This window comes from Vicugna pacos, chromosome 8 (genome assembly GCF_048564905.1).
Source record: "Vicugna pacos chromosome 8, VicPac4, whole genome shotgun sequence".
Classification (NCBI taxonomy): Eukaryota; Metazoa; Chordata; class Mammalia; order Artiodactyla; family Camelidae; genus Vicugna; species Vicugna pacos.
The window spans coordinates 56,172,129-56,178,128 of NC_132994.1; positions in this window are offsets into that span (position 1 = coordinate 56,172,129).

Here is a 6,000-nt window from a genome sequence, read left to right on the forward strand (position 1 = left end):
CTTCATGCTGAGAAGAAAGAGGGGCGTTAACCGCTCAGCTGTATGCTTTCCTTAACTTGTTAGGACATCTGCAATGCTCCCATCCACCAAAACTCCAGAGTCCAGCGGCCCAGCCCAGAACCTGGGGCGATCAACAAGGAGCCAGAACCAGAGGAGCAGCCCACAACCTGCCTGCTAACCCACACAGACGGGCCGGGACCTCCTGGGCTCCGCCACGTGAATTTAGTTGCTCTGTGGCAGTGGAAATATTTTTTACATCAGTTTTGTCTGGTACGTGTTTAAGACAAAGACTTTTTCAGTCAACCTTAACTGACCTTCTAAAATGTTCATTCTACTTGGCTCTATCTTTAAAAGTATATTCACTATAGCCCTATAGAGCACACTGAATATATTTGTTTTTTTAACAGACATTTTATCACCCGAGCTACCTTTATTACACTACCATTCCACGCTAAATGTGTTAAATATTACCGATACCAGCAGTGATTCCATTGAACCAGACAATCTCCCTTTTAACGATATGAGTAAACAGAATTGGGTATAAAATACTTAAAACTCATTAATTGGTGATACCCAGTACCCAAATTCAAGTACATCTCCAAATAAGGGAAGAGACAGAAATGCAAAAATATATATATATTTTTAGGATTATTATAATTCCCCTGACATTAGTTTTTTGAGTTCTCCCCGGGGATGGGAAAGAGCCCAGATAAAGGAAACAGTTAAAATATTTATTGATCCTTTGCCAAGAAATCAGCCCAGTTGACTGATTCTAAAGCAAAAAACATACAGCCCTGCCCTATGCACACAGCTACTTTTAACATAATGCAAAAAAAGAAATAAAAGAATAAGGGCCTTGAGTCAATCCTCTGTGGGTCGGAGAGGGTTCTTTAGGGTGAGAAATACCCTGAGATGAGTTTCCTAGAGGTCAGGGGAATGTGGTCAGTGGTGTCTTGCTAAATCAGCTCTCTGGGGTGGGGGTGGGGAGTGCGGGAAGCCCTGATCTATAGCATTTCCATGGTGTAAAGCCTCCCACGATGGCCAATTTCACAACCAGCCTTCTCAAATCCTAAAACTTTTAAGAATTACCTCTCACAGCCAAGCAGATGCTGGCTCTGGTACACCACTGTATTTAGCCAACAACTTCACTGAAAACTAACAGCCCTATAAGCACTAACTTTTTTAGTATTAGTAACGGGATTGGGGGAATCTGCAAATCTTACCTGATATGGAAAAAGGGAATGCAGATATGATCACAGACTTGGAGACAGGAGATTATCTTGGATTATCTGGGTGGGCCCTAAATATACCTTATAAATGATCTTTGAGGAAGAGAGGCAGAGGGAGATTTCAGACAAAAGAGGAAAAGTGTTTGCGTTGAAACACTTACTCCCCAGAGTCAAAATGAATGTGTTAAATCAGGAGAGCTTTTGTCTGTAATATGCTTCTCCAAGATAACACTATCAAAAAGAACTTCAAAGAAGGATGAAGTACTTCCACAAAGTAAACACTAGACCCTTGCCACCGATGGCGGACTGGAGTGGGTTGATGGAGACTGGCGAGCACAAATGAAGGCATTAGGTACAGAGATTCCGCCTGCTAATCTCCCTCCTCCCAGCCCAGCCGCTCTGCCGTCTCCCTGAAACACAGGGACAGCCACCACAGGGCTGCCCCCACGGGCCCCCAAGTGAGCAACACCCTCAGGTCTCTCTCACTCCTGTGCTCAACCCTCTGTGAGACAGAGACACCAGGGACCCTGAAAACTAAGTGACATTGTTAGCACTCGATAATTGGGAGGTTATTTTCATCAGCAGGACCGTACAGAGGTGACCGCTGATCAGGACTTGAAGTAGGGGTGGCTGGTGGACAAGCAGAGACGTCGGGGAAGGCCAGAAGCAGAGGATTAAGACTGCGGCTGCGTGTGTAGGAAGGGGACGGGGAGCTGCCACAGAGGGTTAGATTCCCACCAGGGACGTGGTTCACTCAACGCCAGCAAATTAAAAGAACCAAGCACGCAAGGCTTACCTATAAAGACAAACTTCTCAAGGAACTGCACTTGTGTCATTTTCATGGCTGTTAGGCCCATGCCTCTTCCCAAATGATGTGAGGCAAAGAATGGTTCGAAGAAAAGTGTGAGATCCTGACAGGTTAAAAGGAATTGCTACACAAATAGCCAGATGTAGCTGCCTTACCTCGTAAGCAATGACAGGTACGTAAAAGAGCCAAAAAACAAACCTCCACATTTCATCATCACACACACAAAGTGTGTTCCAGCATTTTCTAAAGTTTACTTTGCTGATAATATTCTGGGTGGGGGGAGGGGGCAGAAATGAATGTAGAAGAAAAGTACCAGTCACTGCATAGTCCCATAAAATACACATTATTGGTTATAGTTGATAAGAAAATGCTTAACTTAAAGTAGTTACAATCCAAAATTAGAAAAAAAAGTTAATGGTGCCATATAACCTTTAATTTATCACATAGTACAATAGTGCTTATTCAGCCCATAAGAAATCATAGTTGGCTTTAGCCTGTTATCTGAGGTCAGGTCAAATGGTGTCACTTAAGGAAGTGACATCATTTAAGAATTACCTAAGTCACTTAAGAATTAGTACATAAGCAGATGCTCAGCCATTTCCAGAGGAGACACCCTCTACAAAATGAGATTGCAATGATGCCTGAGGAAAATTCAAAATCTAACTGACCTGAGGGACAGCCTCATACTGACATATAATTAAGGAATCAGTAGCCTAATCAAAGGTTTTGTCACCAGCCTAGTAAGGTGGGAGACAGGGATGAGGACAGAGGGGATGATCACTAAGCACTCATGGGTGACCAGGGTCCAGAGCTGAGCACAGCGCCTGGGACACTGTAAGTCCCCACGTCTGATGGCCTTGCACTGCTCAGAGAGACACGAGAAGGATCAGGCCCAATTGAAACTGTATGAGCTTTTTAAAAACCTAAATGCCAAACAAAAAACCCAAAACCCAATCAACACGTGACCTACTGAATGAGAATCCTTTATAAAAGATGACTCTGATGTTCACCGATGGCTGAGAATCAAGGCACTATTACAGCTGCAGCTGAGCCTGACCCAGCCTGTGTCTCCCTGAGCAGTGCTAGGCAATCAGGCATTTGGTCCGTGTAAGGTACGGCCCCTACCCTCAGTGCAGAACTACCGATCTTTGAGAAAGTTTACATTTTGTTTACAGATAGAGCTAAGTTAAATGCTAGCTCTGTGTTTCAACTGATAACATTTAAAGGAAAAATAAAACGAAGGAGACTGCCATTTGCCCAGTCCTAACTCTTTTAAATGTTTAGAGGAGCATCAGATGCAAAGCATAACTTAGCTCCCCAGAAGCTCCCAGGAAACACTGGAGTCAACAGGGTCTGAGCCTGGGGGACGGGAACCCAACTGAAGGACCAAGAACAGACACTGCCTTTCACAGTCACTAGGAAAACTAAGTCATACACTCACGCTGACTGTTTGAGTTACAGGAGCTTGGGACTAACGGAGACCTTAGAGATTATCACACCATCCACTTTCACCTTATAGATGAAGAAACAAAGAATCAGAGGGATTTTGAGTGATCCTGGGACACCAACTCCATGGCTGCAGGAATTACATCTAAGTAGTTGACAACTGACACACCAAGCCCCTAACAGACATGCCATAAAATTTTTAGAAATTGTCAGGTCATTGGAGAAGTTGGGGCCCAGAGCCAGGCACAGTTGAAAATAATGGTGATGACGATGACACAGATGTAACTACACTGAAAATAAACTGATCCTAAGAGAGGAAAGCAATGTTCCCAGGGCACGCTTCTCCAATACTCTGGTGCCTGAATCCCATCTGTCTTCACCACAGTTCTGAATGGCCAGAGTCATCTGTCTGTAGAACAGACATGAGGTATCAAAAAAAATTCTTTCTGTGATTAACACAGCTAACTGATCTCTTAAAATGGGCTGTTGTTATTAGTATTTTAACATCTGGGCTGGAAAAAAGGCTTCGAAGAGAAGAGGAAATTAACTTTGTCAGGTTTGCAACATTAAGTGTAAAAGGTTTAACTCTGAGCAGATGGCTTTATTAGAAACAAGGCTTTTTGCCTCCTCTATGCTCCATTGAAAAATCACATCTGAAATCCTGAGGTTGGAGCCATCATCAAAACACGACACGGTTTGCCTGTGGGTGACCAGCAGGTGGCAGAACAGAACAATCTATCTTCCATAAAGCCCCAGGCAGGAGAGGCTTGGGAGGATTCAGAGGTGGAGTGTTTGCAGTATTCAAACACTGGCCAGGAGGGGGTTGGGAACCAGCAAAGAACCTTGCATAAAGCTAAAAACCTGGGGGTATCTTATAAAATACAGTCAATTATCCACTCACTTCACTGATTGACAGGTTAACATTCAGAGTGTCTTTTGTACTTACAAAGGCCAGATGGGTGAGGAGCCAAATCAAAAATATTTCAGAGGGTGGTGTCCACTCTTAGGGACACACTGGTATCCGTTATCCGTATTTCCCAAACTGGCCTGATCATTGGCATGACTTAGGGGGTGCTTATTAAAATACACACCCTGGGGCCCCACCCCAGCCACATAGGCTCTCTGGGGAAAGGGCCAGCGAAGCCCCTGGGGGGCTTATCAGACAAGGCTGGGGACCACTGGCTGTGTACTACCTACCAGGGCAGGTGCAGGTCAGGGTAAGCAGCAACCTCTCATTGTTCAGCACAGGGGTAGTCCCCAGGGCTGCCCAGTCAGCCTGCCCTTCAGCTTGGAGGCCTGCCAGGCTGCCCCACCTGGACCTCCCTGACGCTCCTTTTCACCCCAAAACCTTATTTACCCCATCTTCCCTCTCCTGCTTCACTTCTGCCTCCTGATCTCCATCTGCAACATAAATGAATTTGCTCCTACTTCGCATTTGCAGTCCCTCTTTCTGGAGGCTCCTCCCTTCCCCACTACTTCAAACAATGAAACGCCTCCACCCCAGGCGCTCTGCTCCCCAGCACGTCATTCTGTCTGGAGTCGGGACAGTCCGGCTCCCCCTCCTCAGCCCTCCCTCTTCCTTGGCCCCCTGCACCTTGGCACTCACTCTAGTCCTGCTAGTCCCTAACACCTCGTAAACGGAGAAAACAGCCTGACCACAAGCCGGATAGCCAAACTCTACTGGGCCGCTCTGGCCCCTTTCTACAGTATTTCTTTCCGTTCTTATTCTGCACGCTGCCGGACTGTTCCAAACCACTAGGTTTTCCTTTAAGCCCTACTCTCATCTTCACCCCTCAACTCATAATAACCTCTCTTTAAATAAAACAACGGTCAAGAGTCCCTCGACCTTTCTTCCTTCTGCCCCTCAGGAAAAGTCTAGCAGCATCCAGCTGGGCTTGATCCATGCATGCATTCCTTTCTGGCCTCTGCATCCTGCCGCGTCAGCCTCGAGCCACAGCCCTGACCTTGTCCAACGCTGCTCATCGAAACCAGCTTCTCGGCCTTCGATTTAAACTATCACGACAGAGTCCAGCTCACCTCCTTCTAGACTCACCTCAGTGCCCCTTCCTCGGTAAGCATCATTTCCGACCCTCCAAAGTGGCTGTCTGCTTATGACATAGCCCCCAAGAACACGCATGGCCTCCTGAAGCTGGTCATATGGGATTCCTGCGTTTGCCTCAGGTAACCGATGTCTTATCACTCACGTTGTCCCTCTCCGCCCACCAATGATGCGCAGTTCCTTGAGAAGAAAAATTTTAACTCTGTGGGTGTTCAGTAAAAATTTACTGAACGGATCATGTAAGAAGGAAGATGTTAATCACTTCCCTCCCCTTCCTCCCGGACAGCCCAAGGCAAGCTGCTGCGGCACGGAGAGGGGGCAGCACCAATATATGAATCAGGCAGAGCTGGATTCCAATCCTGATTTCAACATATATTTATCGACAATTTGACCTTGGGAGAGCCTCTCTGAACCCCATTTCCCTACAGAAAACAAACAAGAGCAATACTGCTGCCACC